The sequence below is a fragment of the Mobula hypostoma genome, chromosome 22, assembly GCF_963921235.1.
Source record: "Mobula hypostoma chromosome 22, sMobHyp1.1, whole genome shotgun sequence".
In the NCBI taxonomy this organism is placed as follows: Eukaryota; Metazoa; Chordata; class Chondrichthyes; order Myliobatiformes; family Myliobatidae; genus Mobula; species Mobula hypostoma.
The window spans coordinates 45395172-45415309 of record NC_086118.1 but is presented as its reverse complement, the minus strand read 5'-3'; the positions used below and the strand labels follow the sequence as shown (position 1 = coordinate 45415309).

Below are 20138 nucleotides of genomic sequence, written 5' to 3'. Positions count from 1 at the left end.
ATTGTTTCCAGCGTTTTCAGATTTATTTCAGACTTCTAACATCTGCAGCATTATTTTTGTCTCAGTTTAGAAATACTTGTCTAGAAGTTTCACATAGTGCCAATTCTCCCAGAAGTCTGTTGCAAATTAACTGGGAATTGACAGTTGATGGGATTATACAAACAAAAAGCCCGGCATATTGATCCCACCTACTCCAAGGTATAATAATGTTAAAAAGTTAAATGTTTGATTGAATGCAGAAGCATCCGTCATTGTAATAATCTAATCAATAATGCAAAACAACATTTTCATAACTTCAAATCTCTTGGTGGGAGCAAGGACTATCTTGGTGATAGGAGAAATTTATTCATCAAATTTCATAGCATATGTCTGTTGTAATAAATCTGATTCTGATTGTGAGGAATCACTGAAAAAAGTGTGGGCAGACTGCCTGTTTTATATGATTTGTACCATACAGTACAACAATGTATTCATGCATGTGAATGGACACAGATTTATGTAACTCAGTGGCAGTGTTAAGCCCAAAGTTTACCACTGCATTCTATTCATTTTCTTTACAGTGTATGGTAAATGTGGTGAAAGAGAAAGACTACATTCTTTTGGCATTCTTTGTATCACCAGGATCTTTCAGACTATTGCACACAGTGAAGGAGGCCTGTCTCTCGTTCAGTGAGATCTCTCCTGGCTTCACTAATCACCTGTCAATTTGCACTCCTTCCCCTTCACCTACCTTCTTATTCTGGCTTCTTCCCCCTTCCTTTCTAGTCCCAATGAAGTGCCTTGGCTCAAAACGTCAACTGTTTATTCCTCTCCAGAGATGCTGCCTGACCTGCTGAGCTTCTTTCGCATTTAGTGCTTGTTGGCGGGTTAACTTCACTGAGCCTCTGCTGGCACTAGACAATGCCTTTGAGAGACAGCAATGACAAGTATAAGGGACTTGTGTCTGTGCAGATGCTTTAAGGACCAAAATGTTTGTGCTTTGTGTAGAGGTCATTATTTACGACCAGGAATGGCCTGACCCAGCAATGATGAAATAAGAACTTGGTCACTACATTTAAACTCCGCCACGGGCAGTTCCAAGGACCGCTGAGAACAGGGGAGGGTTGGGCATGGAACCAACAACCTCATCCTGTAAAAACTGAGAGCTACAAAAATGCCAGCAGAAGCTCCAACGATTTCATCTCTGACAGAAGAAGGGTCTTCGCCTAGAAGACTTGTGAAGTCATGTGGTGAAAGCTACAAGACCATGGAAGCCACAGGGTCAATCAATCTTCTGTCACCATGACTACCACGATTGGAACATGAAATGTAAAGGCCATGTAATCGCAAGGGAAAGCAGAAGAGAGGCCGGCCAAAAAATACCAGGCGATACTGTCACCAAGAAGATGGGCTTTATCTGGGGACATCTTAAAATACAGGCCTAGGACAGAGAACTCTAGTGAGCTACTATCAGTGGCCTATGCCCCAATAGGGGCCATGGGATTAACTGACTAACTAGCAGTACATTTATTCTCATGTCACTTAATAGACGTCTAGATAACTATTTGAATTTCCATAGCATAGAAGGCTACTAACCCAATTAGGTTAATGGATCAGTGTAGGGTAGACAGATACAGTAGTAGATAAAGATGTGATTGTGCTAGAGTGGGTGTGGAGGAGATTACCAGAACGCTGCATGGGTTGGAGTGTTTCAGTTACAAGGAGAGTTTGGATTGGCTGGGCTTGTTTTTATCCTGGTGTGAGGGGTGATCTGATAAAGGTATATGACAGCGGGAGGAGAAGATGGCAGCGTGCCACGTGTGCGCAGCTCTCCGGTGAAAAATGATGTCGTATCTGTTAAGTAGGGGCTGTGGACAATTCTGATTTGATGGAGAGTGGACATGAAAGCACAGAGGAACATCTGGAGAAATTTCTGAAATGCCTGTCCGCTGCTGTCGTTACTGTGTGGTCGGGAATCTTTCTGAGGGTAGGCCTCAAAATCCCTGGCCTTGCCTGCTTTTGGCGACCGAGAAGGAGGTTGAATCGTTCGGACAGTGATGGCGCTCAGTACTCGGTGTCGGAGAGCTGATCAGAGCTCGAAGTTTTCAGATGACTCAGAGTCGGATTGTGGTCGGCATGGCAGGGAGAGTTTTTCTTCCTTCTCCCGTCTGCATGAGATGTGGGACATTTGAGAAACTTTGAACTTAACTGTGCTCACGGACTTTCTTCATCAAGTTATGGCATTGTTACACTGTTTGTAACTATATGTATAATTTTGTGGTTTTGTCAGTTTTTTCAGTCTTGGTTTGTCCTGTGTTTTGTGATATCACACCGGAGGAAATAATGTATCATTTCTGAATGCGTGCAATACTAAATGACAATAAAAGGGGACTATGTGCCTTCATAATCTAAAAAAAAGTTTAAGAGGCACAGATAAGGTAGATAGCCAGAATAATTCTTTTCTGTGGTAGAGGTGTCAAAAAGAAGTGGACGTAGGTTTAATGTGAGAGAATGAAGTTATAAAAGGGATTTGAGATGAGAGCCTTTATATAGAGAATGGTTGGTACTGGAACGTGCTGGCAGAGGAAGTGATGGAATCAGATACCATCACTGTATTGAAGAGGCATTTAGAATAGGCACTTGAATAAGCAAGAAGTTTGATCTGCATTGATGATCAAAAAGACAATCAGCTTGGACATGGTGGGTTTCTTGCTTTGTGGCTGCCTGTAAGCAGACAAATCTCAAGGTGTATAATTTATACATTCTTTGATAATAAATATACTGTGAATCTTTGAATATTTGGATTTGAATTACCATATACTACTTTGAGATTCATTTTTGCAGGCATTTATAGGAAAAAGGAAGAAATACAATAAAATTTACAAAAAGCTATACAGAAACAAAGGCAGACAAACAAATAATGTGCAAAAGAAGACAAACTGTGCAAATAAAAAACAATACTGAGAATATGAGTTGTAAAGAGTCCTTGAAAGTGTGTCTGTGGGGTTGTAACACACACAAAATGCCGGAGGAACTCTGTAGGTCAGGCAGCGTCTATGGAAAAGTCGACGTTTCGGGCCAAAACCCTTCAGCAGGACTTGGCCGAAAACGTTGACTGTACTTCTGTGGAAAAATTTGCCAAGAACAATTGTGGTCACTAGACCATTTTCGCCACGTCATATGACATGGCACATAATGATAATGATGGTGATCAAATAAGCAGATGAAGAATTGCTTTATTATTACCAAAGGGTAATTGCCTGTTTGAAGCAAATAGTGTGTTTGACAAACATTCACGGAAACTGGCCTTCTGCTATGTAACTTCTCCATCAGCTCTTCATCTCTTGGAGGTGCTCCTCATCCAAGTTTATGTTGAGATTTTTGGCCTTTGCAGAATTAGTCAGCAAACTGCAGTCCCTCGGCAGACTTCCTCAGTGACATATTTTATCAGAACTTGTTGGGAAGCGTCAGCAAATTCCACGCCAAGCTGGATGCATTAACAAGTTCATCACCTTGATCTTTTCAATTATTTTAAGATGTTTTAAGTGATCTATCTCTCCAAACTTAAAACAAGTTTTAAATGATTTTCTTGCTTAATTAATCTTCGATCATTTTGAGTTTCTGAATGTTCCACAACAGTTTTAGCTGTCAGCAAAACTTAGGGGAACAGATTTGCTGGCTGTTCCCTTTATTGGATAAGATTTACACTGGTTCACTCGCATGCCAGCATTGCAGTGCAAGACTCTACTGCTGTACAAGGCCTCACAAAAGACAGTGAAAGCCACACATACCAGTAAGTGAGATATTGACAGATATGGGTAGGTAAAATCCTCCATAGGCACTTTATTAGAAACACCTGTACATCTGCTCTTTATCTTAAATATCTAATCAGCCAATCATGCTGCAGTAACTCAATGCATAAAAGCATGGAGACATGGCCAAGAGCAATGCATTGTGGATGGCATTGCAAAGTCTTCCTTACAGAGCAGGCAAGTAGAAATTAGAGTTCCCCTAGGCAGAGCAGAATTGAGAAATAGGATTTAAAAAGGTATAGAGAAGAAGTGGCAGGAGGATTGGAAATGCAGGCATTATTTTTCTAGTCACCCACTAGTTAAAAAGGTCTCAGACTGTTACCTTTTAAGTCGTAGAGATATGGTGAAATTTACAAGACTTAGGTTGGGGCATTGTGGGCTAAACTATTACTTAAAGATAATAGGAAAACATCCTACTGGATTATGTGACTGTGGTAGTCCAGAGACAGTCCCGCATGTTTTGCTGAGCTGTATTCGATACAAAATTGAAAGAAGCATGTTGTTCAAGAGGCTATCTGGCTTAAAATTATTTTGGTTTTCTATTCAATCTTTGTTTGGCCATCAAGAGAATCAACATCTGATTGAAGAGTCTATCATTCAGTTTATACGTGAGACTAGGTTGTATTCGGGAATTTGAGTTCCTTGAAGTTCTATAATTAATCATACATCCTGCGGAGGGCTGTAATACGCCTAGATGCGTCTAAACAGCCGGAAATAGAAGAAAAAGAAGAAGAACAACAACAACGCACACAAAATCTGGAGGAACTCAGAAGGCCATGGCCAAGAGGTTCAGTTGTTGATCAGACCAAACATCAGAATGGAGAAGAAATGTGATCTAAGTGACTTTGACTGTGGAATGATAGTTGGTGCCAGACAAGGTGGTTTGAGTATCTCAGAAACTACTGATCTCCTGGGATTTTCAAGCACAACAGTCCTTGAAGTTTACAGAGAATGGTACAAAAAAACCCAAAACAAAAATATCCAAGTGGCAGTTCTGTGGGCGTAAACATCTTGCTAATGACAGTGGTCAGAGGAGAATGACAGACAGATTCAAGCTGACAGGAAGGTGACAGCAACTCAAGTAAGCCATGCGTTACAACAGTGGTGTGCAGAAGAGCTTCTCTGGACATGTGTCACCTCGAAGCCGAAGGGCTACAGCAGCAGAAGTTCATGAACATACACTCGGTGGCCATGTACAGGAGGTACCTAATAAATTGGCCACCAAGTGTATGCCAAAGTGTGTGTAGGTAGTTTGCTCCTGAAACAGTGAAGCAGCAAACACAGAAACCAGTTGTACTCAAAGCCCAATGGGTAACATATAGAATATCCGCTCAGTGAGAATCCGTCTCTTCTGGACCAGAGGCTTGGCTTATGTTGAAACATCTGTGGCTGAAACCTTCATTATCGGTCTCTGAAGACTAAATGTTAGGAAGAGGTTTTGTAATGTCTGATAATATTGTAGCAATTGTTCCTGCAATGTCTTTGCTTCAGAAATTGTTTCCACAGGGGACTTGAACGGCAAAGTTCAGAAGAGAGTTCACTGTGCATACTTTATTAAATTACATATTTAGCCACATATGCCTGGACATAGCCTCATATTAAAGAGAGGTTAAAGATTTGCTTTATTTGTCACATGTACATTGAAACATGGAAACATACAGTGAAATGTGTCATTGGTATCATCATTTGCGATGTGCTGGGAGCAACACACAAGTGTCCCAGCATGTTTCTGGCACTAATATAGCTTGCCCACAAGTTACTAACCCGAACTGTTTGTCTTTGGAATGTGGGACTAAACTGGAGTACCCAGAGAAAACTCCTGTGGTCATGAGGAGAACATTCTCCTTATAGACAGTGGTGGGAATCAAACCCCAATCAATCAGTGATCGCTGATGCTGTAAGGTGACTGTGCTAACCACATCTCCATCCTGGTATTTATGCTTGCAAGTGGAACAAGTGTCATACCTTGCCCCTACACTTCCTCCCTCACTATCATTCAGGACCCCAAACAATCCTTCCAGGTGAGGTCTGTTTGGGTTATCCACTGTATCTGGTGCTCCAGGTGTGGCCTCCTGTATATTGGTGAGACCTGACGTAGATTGGGAGACCGCTTCACCGAGCACCTATGCTCCATCCGCTAGAAAAAGTGTGATCTCCTGGTGGCCACCCATTTCAATTCTACTTCCCATTCCCATTCCGACATGCCAGTCCATGACCTCCTCTGCTGCCGCAATGAGGCCACGTTCAGGTTGGAGGACCTTATCTTCTGTCTGGGTCGCCTCCAACCTGATGGCATGAACATCGATTTCTCGAACTTCCGGTAACTTCACCATTCGCCATTCTCATTTCCCTCTCTCACCTTGTCTTCTTACCTGCCCTTCACCTCCCTCTGGTACTTCTCCCCCTTCCCTTTCTTCCATGGTCTTCTGTCCTCTCCTATCAGATTCTCCCTTCTCCAGCCCTTTGTCTCTTTCACCAATCAGCTTCTCAGCTGTTTACTTTACCCCCTCCGCTTCTCCCAGTCTCACCTATCGGCAGCCACCTTGTACCTCTTCCTCCCCTCCCTCATCTTCTTGCTCTGACTTCTCATCTTTTTTTCCAGTCCCGATGAAGGGGCTCATCCCGAAACGTCGACTGTTTACTATTTTCCATAGAAGCTGCCTGGCCTGCTGAGTTCCTCCGGCATTTTGTGTGTGTTGCTTGGATTTCCAGCATCTGCAGATTTTTTCGTGTTTGTGCTAACTGCTACTCTACCTTGCTGCCCAACTTGCTTTCTACAACTGCTAGAGTGCAAGTATCAAGGCCTTTTCTTAATAAAATCACATTTCATTCATGATTTAACCTACTTTCTGCCCTTGATCTTTCTCAGTGGCCAACACTAATTACAATCATCGCCCTTAGAAATATAAGACCAAAGGATTGATCGTGGACTCCAGAAACGGTAAGATAAGGGCACACAAATCGGTCTCTTTTGAAAGATCAGTAATGGAAAGGGTGAGCAATTTCTAGTTCTTGGGTGTCAACATTTCTACGGATCTGTCCTGGGCTCAGTGAATTGATGCAGTTACAAAGAAGGCACGGCAGAAGCTATATTTCATTAGGAGCTTGAGGAGATTTGGTATGTCACCAAAGGCACTTGCAAATTTCTGCAGGTGTTTTTAAAACTCTATCAAGAGTTTTGGATCTGGATATACAACCTCACTTGCTTACGGCAATTTTTGGGATTATCTCATCGGAAGCAGGAAATATTCCTGTTTCCACTCAACGTATGATAACCTTTTCGACCTGTCTGGCTAGGAGAGCCATTTTATTGAAGTGGAAGAATTCTAATCCACCTACGGTCTTTTACTGGCTCTCCTCTATTATGTCCTGTTTAAGTTTAGAGAAAATAAGAAGTCGGACATTTGATACATCCTTTAAATTTGAGCAAATATGGCGACCTTTTATCCAATATTTTCATTTAATTTGATTTATTACTCTTTCAATCTTTTTTTCCCCAAAGTTTTAGATTTGATCAGAAAGTCTTTCTTTTGTTCTTTTTTTGGTCGTATCCTCAAAATGGACTGCCCTTTTTCTTTGTTTTAGTATAGTGTAGTGTTTTTTTTCCCCTTTCTTTTCATTCAAAACCCAATGTTTTTCCCTTTCTCTTCATAAACTGGTAAGAGGAGAGTTGTTATTTTCATTTTTTTATTATTATATATTTTATACTAGCTTAACAATATCTATGATTTTGACAGTGTTTGTCTTAATCTTGGTTTATATTGTTACTGATATATATTTGAACTAATTCTCTTCTTGACTGTATCTATGCTTTTTTAAAAAAAATCAATAGAAAGATTAATTAAGAAAGGATGAATTTCTACAGATGTACTGTGGAGAGCATTCTAACTAGCTGCATCACTGTATGGTATGCGGTGGGGGTGGGGTGCACGATAGAAGATCAAAAGTTGTGAACTCTGTCAGCCCCATTGTGGGCACCAGACTCCCCAGCACCCAGGGCATCTTGAAGGAGCGATGTCTCAAAAAAGGTGGCTTGCATCATTAAGGACCCCCATCACCCAGGACATGCCCTCTTCTCATTGTCACCATCGGAGAGGAGGTACCAGAGCCTGAAGGCTCACACTCAGTGATTCAAGCTCTTCCCCACTGCCATCAGATTTCTGAATGGACATTGAACCCATGAACACTACCTCACTACTTTTTTTTCTTTTTCACTGTCGATTTAATATAACTTTTTAAATATATATACTTACCATAATTTAATTCACAGTTTTTTATTATTATGGATAACAACAAATTTCATGACATATGCTGGTGATATTAAACTTGATTCTGATTCTCAATGCGATAATGAGAACTGTAAATCTTTGAAATGTTTTTGCAAGTCTTGAATGGATACATTCAGGAGTGAGATGAAGGATTTTAAAACATGCAGGTAAAGTGGACAAAAGTCTAGATTGCTCATGGTCTATGGAATAGGGAAATAGGCTCAAGGGTCTGTTCAGTCATACCTGTTCCCAACTCATAAGTTCTTTTGTTGTATTTATCTAGGTCAACCTGCACCATCTGTAAATGCTCATACAAACAAGGATAACCCTGGACCAGGTACTACAATATTAGTGGTACGTAGTTACAATATTACATAAGGGGAGGTTCTCCTGATTATTATTGGCAAAGTCTTGCTAAGTTTCTTATTACCTTCACCATAATGTATATGTTACCATATATAACCCTGGAATTTATTTTCTTGCATGCATCCTCAATAAATCCATAATAGAATAATAACCATAATAAAATCAATGAAAGATAGCACTATCTTAGGTGTTCAACCAGTATGCAAAAGGCAATAAACTGTGCAACTACAAAAAGAAAGAAATAATAATAATAAATAATTAAGCAATAAATATCGAGAACATGTGTTGAAGAGCCCTTGAAAGTGAGTCCATGGGTTATGAGAACAGTTCAGTGACGGGGCAAGTAAAGCTGAGTTTTGGTTCAAGACTCTGGTGGTTGAAGGGTAATAACTGTTCCTGAACCTTCTGGTGTGAGTCCTGAGGGTCCTGTACCTTCTTCCTGATGGCAGCAATGAAAAGACAGCATGACCTAGGTGGTGGGGGTCCCTGATGATGGACGTTGCTTTCCTTCAATAATGCTTTATGTAGATGCGCTCAGTGGTGGGGGAGGTCTTTACCCATGATGAATAAATGAATAAATAATCTAATCTAATCTAATCTAAATGCATCCACAAATTATTGTAGTATTTTCTATTCAAGGGCATTGGTGAGAGCCATATTAACCACTAAGTTAACACATCGGTCGCTAGTCGTTGGCATTGGCACGCATTCAGTTTCTCTCTCTCTCAGACATACAAACACATCTCACACACACACACACACACACACACACACACACACAGAAGCGCTCACGTGCTGTTACTCACTGTCCCCCCCCCCATCTCTCTTCCCAGATTCTTAGGCCTTGTTATCCCTGAACCCGTTCGTTTTTCCCACTCCATCCCCCCACACCCAGCTCTCTGAGCTTCAGCCATGTTCCCAGAAAACCTCTGCTCACACCCCTTACACCCTCTCTGTCTTTGGCAGTCTTGTTACGTTTACTGTTACTTCCACTATGTAGAAACCTAGCACAGTGACCTTCACTCATTTTCAAACTGCCCTCTGGCTTTTCACCCCATCTGTGCTCCAGCCCCCGATTTCACTATGGAGGCCTCGATGATGCTCCGTGATGCTCTGTGAGGTGTGAAGAATTAGGTCATGTAAACCTTTGAACCTGTTTCTCGATCCATCAAAGATATGGCTGATCTTCCTCAATGTAATTTTACTGCATTGTCCCAATATCCCTAATCCTTTAAGATCCAGAAATCCACGAGTCTTTGATTTGAATGTATTCACTGAGACAGTGACCCTGGTTCCAGATTACTCAGCCACAGGGAACATCCTCTATGCGTCTAATCAAAAAAAAAATAGCTTCATCGAGATTGCTGCATATTCTTCTGAACTAAAGAATACAATGCCTCAATCTTTCCTCATGTCATGAGAGTGTGGAATGAGCTGCCAGCACGTGTTCTACGTGAGCTTGATTTCAACTTTTAAGAGAAGTTTGGATAGGCACCTGGATAGTAGGGATATGGAGGGCTATGGTCCCAGTGCAGGTAGTTGGGAGTAGGCATTTTAAAGGGTTTCAGCATGAACTAGATGGGCCAAAAGGCCTGTTTCTGTGCTGTACTTCTCTATGACTCTATATGGTAAACCACCTCTCTAGGGAACAGTCACAGGGCTCTACAGCAAAATAATAGACCTTATGACTCATCCAGTCCATGCCAAACTGTAATTCTACCTAGTCCATTAACTCCCACCCGGACCATAGTCCCTTATGCCCTTCCCATCCATGTACTTATGCAAACCTCTCTTAAATGTTGTAATCGAACCTACTTCTGCTAGCTGCTTGTTCCACACTCACACCACCCTCTGAATGAAGAGGTTCCTCCTCAGGTCCTCCTTAAATATTTCAACTTTTACCCTTACCCATGACCTATGGCTCTAGTCTCAGCCAACCTCAGTGGAAGAAAACCTGCCAGCATTTACCCTAACTATTGTCCTCATAATTTTGTATATCTTATATCAAATCTCCCCTCATTCCTCTGCACCCCAGGGAAAAAAAAGTCATAACTTACACAACCTTTCCCTATAAATCAGATCCTAAAGTCCCAGCGACATCCTTGTAAATTTTCACTGTACTCTTTCGATCTTATTGATATCTTTCTTGAAGGTGGGTGACTAGAATGTACATTATTGAGCATGCCTACAAGAAAATGAATCAGTAAAAGCAAAACACCGTTCATTATGAGCTCTTGCACAGAAACGCCAAAAGCAGAAACTCCTGCAAGGCTCCCCAGATGGTGAAACAAAGGTTCTACCCAGCTTCTACTAAATTAGCACAAGGAAAAGTTATTATAACCTTCCTTTTTCTTACGAGCAATTCAACACTGTGTGCTTAGAAGTAACTTTTTTTGAAAAGGCTTATGCGTACATTAACTAGAAACATTAGGAAGGAATGTCACTTTAACGTATCACTTTAAAACAATGTGATAATATTTTGTTCTATATGCAGTATGTGATATGCATTTTGTGGGTGCACCATGTCCAGAGGAACATTGCTTCATTTGGTTGTGTATATGTACAGCCAGATGACCAATAAACTTAAACTTGAACTTGGACTATAGCTGCGTATTTTATGAGCAATGTATGTCTGCAGTGCAAATGCACCAATGCTAATAGAAGTTTCATGCTGATCATAATATTTGCAGCGTTTTATATGGTGGTGAGGCTGATATATTACAGGAGTTGAAAAGACTTGCTGAATTAGTTGGCCACTGCAGCAAAATTAAGTCATTGGACATGAAAGATTTGAACAAAACACAATAATCAGTTCTGGATCAGCACTCAATGGCCACTTTAATAGGTACTGCTGTTTACAGCATCTGCTTGTTTATGCAACTATCTAATCAGCCAATCATGTGACAGCAACCCAATGCATAAAAGCATGCAGACGTGGTCAAGAGGTTCATGGTCAACATCAGAATGGGGAAGAAATGTGATCTAAGTGACATTGACCATGGAATGATTGTTGGTGCAAGTCAGAGTGGTTTGCGTATCTCAGAAGCTGGTAATTTCCTAGAATATCCATGCACAACACTCTCCAGAGTTTACAGAGAATGGTGCAAAAAACAAAAAAGTGGCATTCTGTGGGTGAAATTGCCTTGTTACTGACAGAGCTCAGAAGAGAATGGTCAGAAGCTGACAGGAAGGTGACAGTAAATCAAAAAAAATATGCGTTACAACTGTGGTGTGCAGAAGAGCACCTCTGAACGTACAAACCTTGAAACGGATGGGCTACGGCAGCAGAAGATCAGAGTGGGCTCCACTTTGTACTGAGGATGGTTAGGTCTACAACCAGAGGTCATGGGTTAAGGAAGAAAGGTGAAAGGTTTGCAGGGAACATGAGGGGCAACTTCTTCACTCTGAGAGTCACAAGAGTCTGTATAAGGAGTGTTATCTGTCCCTGACAGATGACCTGCCTTTCTTGTTCTCAAAGTGCTCACTAAAGTAAGTGTTTTTATTTTTCAGTAACCATCAGTATTGCTGTAACTGTGCAAAGTGAGATGTCCTGATACATTCTGTTGTGCAAATAAATAGTTCCTGCATTATTTGTCTTAATTTGACAGAGAGAGAGAGAGAGAGAGAGAGAGAGAGAGAGAGAGAGAGAAAGAGAGAGAGAGAGAGAGAGAGAACTCAGAGGAAGAAGATCATTAAAAGCAACTTGGTTTTCAAGAGGAAGAAGTCAATGCAAGCAGGAAATATTCAGCAACGGTGTGATGCACAATAAAATAGAAGCTTCCACACACTTGTGGAGTGTGTGTGTGAAAGAAGCTTCTGGAATTGTTAGCTTATTGGTAAAATGAAGAGCTGAGAGGAGCAAACCTCAGCAGATAGTAAAATGTACAGTGGTTCTTTTTGCTGTATTAAGGGGGTGCTGAAAAAGATGAGTGAATCTTGATAGATTCAATTTGATAGAGGTATACAAAATTATGAGGGGTATAGATAGGGTAAATGCAAGCAGGCTTTTTCCACTGAAGTTGGGTGGGACTACAACTAGAGGTCATGGGTTAAGGATGAAAGATGAAAAGTTTGAGGGGAAGCTTCTTTACTCAGAAGGTTGTAAGAGTATGGAATAAGCTGCCAGCACAAGTGGTGCATGCAAGCTCGATTTCAACATTTAAGAGAAGTTTGGTTAGGTACACGGATGGCAGGGGTATGGAGGGCTATGGTCCCAGTGCAGGTCAATGGGAATTGGTGATTTAAATGGTTTCAGCATGGACTAGATAGGCCAAAGGGCCTGTTTCTGTGCTGTACTTCTCTATGACTCTAATTTGTTGGTATATTTTTCTGATGAAATGGATTGGATGAAGAAAGTTGAAGCTGCAACATTGTGTCCTGCTCCACTGTTGTCCCACTTAAGCTGCCACAGCTTCACTTGATCATCCAAGTGTGTGGTGACTGGAAATTATATCATAGTCTTGACGGTATTTTTAAAAATTAAAAACATAACTCATTTCAATAGCACTTTTCCTGGGCGGAAATAAATCTTGCTGCATTCCAGCATCTCTGTAAGTTAGTACTACTTTGGAAAATATGGATTTTTTTGGCTGACAAACCCACTACATTTTGGTTTGTCATTTTTGGGGAGCCAGACAATGTCCTCATCGGTCTTTTGTTAATACAGTATACTTGATACAGACATCAACAATTTAAGCTTAATTACAGTACAGTTATATCTGAAGAATAATGAGACTTTTCAATGGAAAACTGGAAATGATTTGTTCCACTATGCAACAGAAGTGATGCAAAATTTGCCTAACCTCATAATCAGTCCATTTCCTAGAAGTGCAGTACAAAGCAAAATTAAAGTTCAAAGTAAAATGTGTTGTCAGCGTACGTGCACGTCACCACATACAGCCCTGACATTCTTTTTCCTCTGGGCATATTTAGCAAATCTATAGAACAGGAAACTTGATCCTTAGGATCAATGAACAACAAACTGTGCAGATGCAATATAAGTAAATGAGAGCATGAAATAATAAGGTAAAGAGCCCTTAAATTGAGACCAGTGGTTGTGGGAACACCTGAAATACAGTGAGTATAGTTATCCCCTTTTACTCAAGAGCCTGATGGTTGAGGATTAATAACTGTCCTTGAACCTGGTGGTACAAGTCCTGAGGCTCTTGTACCTTCTACCTGATGGCAGCAGCGAGAAAAGAGGATGGCCTGGCTGGTGAGGATCTTTAATAATGGATGCTGCTTTTCTACGGCAACATTTCATGTAGATGTGCTCAATGGCTCGGAGGGCTTTACCCGTGACGTATATGAAAGGAGAAACTAATTTGCTACCTCTGATTCAGAAGTTCAAAATAAATTTGTTTTCGAAGTACATATATGTCAACATGTACAAACCAGAGATTTATTTTCTTGCAGGTTTACTCAATAATTGGCTGGCAGGGTAGAGATATGTGTATCTCTACCAAAGGAGGTGTAAGGCTCTCCTTCCCTCCACTTGCCTGCAGGTCACGCTTAGGCAAACTGTAGCACCAGCTTAGCCCTCAGATCAGGGTCACGTGAAGCCTTAGGAGCAGGTGATGGATGGTCACTTGAGCAGCTGAAGCACATCACAAGTCCTGGTTATGCGACCACTGATGCCAGGCAGACAATCTCTGAAGTGCATCGATAATGGATGGGGTCACCTGTCTTGTAAAGACATGTCCAGAAGAAGGAAATGGCAAACCACTTCTGTAGAGAAATTTGCCAAGAACAAACATGGTGATGAGAACATGTTCATCTACATCATATGACATGGCACAAGATGATGATGATACTCAGTAAATCCATTATTGAATTGTTGTAGCGTGGATGAAATCACGGAGAGACAGTGTCACTGGTAGATACAAAGCAGCTTCTTTATTCGACACAACAAGGTACGGTAGGCATCTACGTACCGAGACGCTTTCCGTAGAAGGGTCTGCTAGCTTAATGTGGGCTCGATATCTATATGCTAAGACCAAAGGCAATCGCTACTTAAAAAGTTACAGACAATGCATAGACAATGCTTCCTTTTGAAGCTACATACAAAACATCACACCTTCGGATTTCATCCTTTCCTTCCGATGCCAACATGTCTGGCTTGGTATCCACAGCCTTTAGTTCAATCCACAATACATTTATTTGGCATTTTACGTGCTAACATAGAAGACAATTAATATTTATAATGTATAGATAATACTGTCTTTGAAACTACAGCATCAGGTCAAAACTATGGTGCCAGAAGCATCTGGTATTCACACCTTTTAGGAAGCCCATTGTGGTGGAGTCAATCCACAGTCCTTTGTCAAACAGTTAAAATAGAAGGCTGGTGGCCAAAGTCATTTAAGTGTAAACAAATCATCCACCCCAAAAAAACCCACTCTAACAGAATAATAGCCATAATAGAGTTAATGAAAGACCACAATAACAAGGCGTTTAACCAGTGTGCAAAAAAGAACAAACTTTGCAAATACCAAAAGAAATAAATAATAATAATAAATAAATAAGCAATAAGTATCAAGAACATGAGATGAAGAGTCCTTGAAAGTGAGTCCATGGGTTGTGGAAAGATTTCAGTGATGGGGCAAGAGAAGTTGAGTGAAGTTATCCCCTTTGATGTGTCATTTCCCCCCAGCAGTATCCAAAGGGGTATACTTGTTGCTGACGGGAACGGCCAAAGCGGAACTCTGCACTAACTGCTTACTTCTCTTACTTCTCCCGGTGGTCATCCATTTATTAACTGAAGACTGTATTCTGGGTGTGACCACCTCAGTAAAAATCTCATCTATGAGGTTTTCAGCCTCCCAGATGGCCCTGAGTACATCCACCTTGTCAGTCAGGAGCTGCAGTTAGGTACACTTCCTACAAGTGTAGTCATCAGGGACATGGCTAGCTAACGAGCAATCCCACATCCTACAGGAGGAGCATTCCACTGCTTTAACTATCATCCTATCTACACTTGTTATACCTTTGCTTCTAACTTCTTAAGCTTAAGTTCTACTGATTCCAATAACTGATTCCAAATGACTCAGCACACTTAGCCTCCACCTGTTCTCATAAAAGCCTGTTGAGCCAAAGCCTGGCCACTCTAACACTGGCCCACTCACACAATGGCCACTCTGCCTACATCTCGCTTCTTTTTATTGGTCCTTGCTAAGTTACTAATAAGCCAAGTAATCTCCCGCTCCGCAGACAGGTCCTGACAGGCCCTGTTTGCTTTTTAACCTGGCATGTAAACCTGACAAGGACCCATCTCAAATACACTCTGCGATCTCCATCTCCACAGACAAGTCCCAACAGGCCCTGCACACTTATTAAACCTGGTGTGTAAAGTCCACGAGGAACTGCTTCCAACTCACTCTGCAGTCTCCCGCTCGTCAGACAAATCCCGACAGGCCCCGCTTCCTTATTAAACCTGGCGCATAAAGTTCACAGGGCTCTGTCTCTGACTCCTGGGTTATTGGCAATATGGACTGGAGACATGGCCACCCGTATCCCTCAACAATGGGCACATATATCTGTAGAATGTAGCTGATAAAGGACTTTATTTAAAAGGTAATGGAATAGTACCCTAGGCTCCCTGATTCTGGTGGTGGCACGAAGATAGCACGCACATCACACTCTGCTAATACAGAACTTAATCCACCTTGCAGTCTTCCAGCTAATCACCAGTTTTAAGTTCTAAAATATTACTCAATGAACTTTTCACAGTGCTTTTGCTTGAATGTGTGTAATGGAGCATTGGGATAATATGCAATTGAACTACCTGGGAGTATGCTCAGTAATGCAAGAAAGACCAAAGATCTTGATAGCCTTAGAGCTCTGAAAATCTTACAGTGATTCCAGTCCATCTGTCTGAAGTTCAAGGCTGAATTCCTGCTCCATGTAGCCCTGTGTCTCATTTATAGCTGGCCTGAATATTCTACTCAAGATGGAATTTTTATCTGGCTGCACATCAAAAGAAATTAAGGAAGTATTGGGAAGGAGGATGGATTATCGCCAATCCAAAAACAATAAATATATGGGCCACATTTAAGAATGACTACCCAATCAAACTATTAGCCTGTTCTGGCTTAGGTTCCCTGCCTGTGGGGAACAGTTACCAGTTGGCAGCTGCCATCATTGGTGCGACTGACATCAACGGCTCGCTGTATGGAAGTCTGTAGACTTGATTTTGTGTCATCTCACTTCATTGCAAATCCTTTCAATAATTTTGGAAGATGGTTCCCAAGGAATGCAGTAAAAGGTAATATAGGCATGGTTATAGAACAAACACAGGGAAGAAAAGATGAACTTTATGAACATGTAAATTGGAAAGCTCGTTGTCTGATGAGGGGGCTTTGTCCAATATTCCACTTTTCTTATCGTTCCCTTCTCTCACCTTCTCTGCAACTTAAAGCTGATTTTTTTTTTAGTTTAAACTTTAAACCAAGAGTGACATGGTAGTGTAATGCTTTATAGGCCAGCACTTGGAAAATTGGGGATCAATTCCTGCTGCTGTCTGTACAGAGTTTGTACGTTCTCCCCATGACTGTGTGGGTTTCCTCCAGATTCTCTGGTTTCCTCCCACTGTCCAAAAGATGCACAGGTTAGGGTTGGTAAGCTGTGGGCGTACTATGCTGGCGTCAGAAGCATGGTAACACTTGTAGACTGCCCTCAGCATCTTTGGGCTGTGTTTGTCATTGACATAAACAATGCATTTCACTGTATGGTTTGATGTTTCGATGTAGGCTTTCTCTCTTTATCTTCTGCTCAGTTCTGGAAAAAGATCTTTGTCTCTAAGCGTTAACTCTGTTTCTGTTCTCACAGATGCTGCCCGAGCATTTCCCACAGTTTCTGCTTTTTTTACATGCTAACATTCGTAGTTTCTTTTTTTGATTTCTGAATCTGCATTGTAACCAGGAGTAAAAATTAACTGAAAGGGGTGTGAATTCTGATTATCTGAAATTTTGAACTTTATCCAGTACGCACTTCATTGTAAAATGAACTACTCTTCCCTGTGCTCACAATGAGTTTTATCAGAACAGGTCAGGAGCTAAGGCAAAAAGCATCAAAATAATGTTGGGACACAGAGTTAAAACAGAATCAGAAACAGGTTCATTACTATTTGTGCGAATTTGCTTATTAAGTTTCTTTCCCCCTCTGAAATGCCGCAGCATCAAGGACATCTTCGTGAATGCCTCAAAAATTTGCATCCTTCACTGATGGTCATCACCATGTGAGACATGGCCTTTTCTAGTTACTATCATGGAGGAGGAGATACAGAAGCCTCTCAGAACACTATCTTTTACTCAGAACACTATCTTTTCTTATACCTATATCAGTGAACCCCTCTTTTATCCCCTCATGTATAGATGGGGCCTTTGATGCATGGTGAGAATTAAGGATACGCAGCGTTGGAGACTTATACATACAAGGGATTTTTGCGTCGTTTTGGCAGCTCCAGGACAAATTTGGATTGCAGAAGAGTCATTTTTTCAGGTATCTCCAGCTAAGACACTGCATAAGATCACGTCTTTCTGGTTTTGAGACAGCAGAACCTGATAAATTAGATAATCATTTAAGATCATGTTTAGGGACAGAACACATCATTGCCTATCTGTATGATGCCATACAACAATGGATAATATTAAAAAAGAGTGGAAAAAGTTGTTGGGTACAGAGATAGAGGAGGTTATATGGAATGAGGCTTTGGAGTATGTTAACTCCTGTTTCATCATTGCCAGGCATTGTTTAATACAATTTAAAATCCCACATAGACTACATTACTTAAAAGTAAGGATTCATAAAATATTCCCAGATGTCTCCAATGTGTGAGAAATGCAAGTCCTCAGAAGCAGGTCTGTTACATAGTTATGCTTTATGTCCCAGGATACAAGAGTATTGGAGGCAAAAATTTGAGGTCCTATTGAAGGTGCTAAAGGTTCATTTTAATAATTTTTGGAACTTCTGCAAGGTCAAATAAATTCCAGGCTGTCCTGACCGATGGCATAGTTAATGGAAAGAAACTCATACTGATGTTCTAGAAAAAGGATGAAACTCCATCACTCAGACAATGACTGGCTGCAGCTAGAGAGGATAAGATATGTTATCAAGGACAGACTCAAAGAATTTGAAAAAACCTGGCAACCATTACTGTTGTATTTAGAAGAGACCGACAGCTGAACTAAGTGTGGGGGGCGGTAGGACCTAAACAGCACATACAGGAGGGGCGATGGGAGGGTAGGGCTGGGAAGGGGAAAGGAGACGGGGTGGTAGGGTTTCCTTTGCTTTTTGCACGTTTACTATACATACAGTTAGGTATATGATCTCAGAATGGCATTGCAGGCTCGAAAGGCAGAATGGTCTACTTCTGCACCTATTGTCTATTGTCTATTGTCATTCATTTGATTTTCATTATGTTGTTATAAGAAAGAAAAGAAGAAAGAAGCGGTACTTCATTGTCTGTTGTGGTTAACCACAACAGAAGCATTATCTGTTGTGGTAAGGCTGATGTTGCTTCACAATAAAAACATTTGAAGTAGAAGCCTGAAGACCCCCAGTAATGATTAAGAAACAGCTTTGTCCCCTCTCATCATCAGATTTCTGAATGTTTCATGAACAGATGAACACTGCCTCATTATAAATTCAAGAGATCGTGCAGATGTTGGAAATCTTGAGCAACACACATAAAATACTGGTGGGACTCAGCAGGTTGGGCAGCATCTATGGAGGGAAATACATAGTCGACATTTTGGGCTGAATCCTGATGAAAATCTCAACCTGAAAGGTTGCCTACTTATTCACTTCCATAGATGCTGACTGACTTGTTGAGTAACTCCAGTATTTTGTGTGCTCTGCCTCGTTATTCCTTTTTTCTAGCTGTATTTATTTATTTTTGTAATTTATAGTAATTGTATATCTGTGCAAAACAACAAATTTCACCTCAAAAGTTAATGATAAGACAATGTGGGAGTAGATGGTTGCCTCTCTGACTAAAAGCTTGTGGAGTGTCGCAGGGATCGGTGCTGGGTCTTTGTTGTTTGTCATCCGTATTGGTGATCTGGATGATAATGTTGTTAACTAGGTCAGCAAATTTGCAGATGACACTGAGATTGGGGTGCAGTGGATAGATTAGATTTTTTTTTAGATTAGACACACAGTCCTCGTTTATTGTCATTTAGTAATGCATGCATTAAGAAATGATACAATATTCCTCTGGTGTGATATCACAGAAATACAGGACAGACCAAGACTGAAAAACCAACAAAAAACACATAATTATAACATATAGTTACAACAGTACAACAATGCCATAACTTGATGAAGAATAGGCCATGGCACAGTAAAAAAAAATCATAGTTTCTCAAAGGTCCCACATCTCACACAGATGGGAGGAGGAAAAAAACTCTCCCTGCCATGCCCAACCACAGTTCGACTCTGAGTCGTCTGAAAACTTCGAGCTCTGATCAGCCCTCCGACACCGAGTACCCAGCACCATCTCTGCCGAACGCTTCGACCTCAGCCTCGGTTGCCAGCAGCAGGCAAAGCCGGGGATCTTGGGGCCTTCCCTCGGGAGATCCTCGATCACACAGTAGCAGTGGCAGCGAACCGGGCATTTCAGAAATTTCTCCAGATGTTCCTCTGCTTCTCACATCTGTCTTCATCACATCAGAATTGTGCATGGCATCCTACTTACAAATACGATAACATTTCA

General features: G+C 41.2%; 1 protein-coding gene across 7 annotated transcripts in view; it reads left to right on the top strand.

Annotated features, from left to right (window-relative positions):
* The window catches only part of LOC134360317 (inward rectifier potassium channel 16-like), a 206922-nt gene that overhangs the window by 146410 nt on the left and 40374 nt on the right, over positions 1-20138 (top strand). For 4 of the 7 annotated variants that reach the window (XR_010021318.1, XM_063074539.1, XM_063074536.1 and 1 more), the window contains one exon: positions 8343-8413. The exons of 1 other annotated variant lie outside the window; for it this stretch is intronic. The gene's annotated coding sequence lies outside the window, so the exon portion shown is untranslated. Of the gene's footprint in view, positions 1-8342; positions 8414-17796; positions 17924-20138 lie in introns of all 7 variants that reach the window. 2 more of the 7 variants (XM_063074537.1, XM_063074540.1) reach the window with 2 other exon arrangements.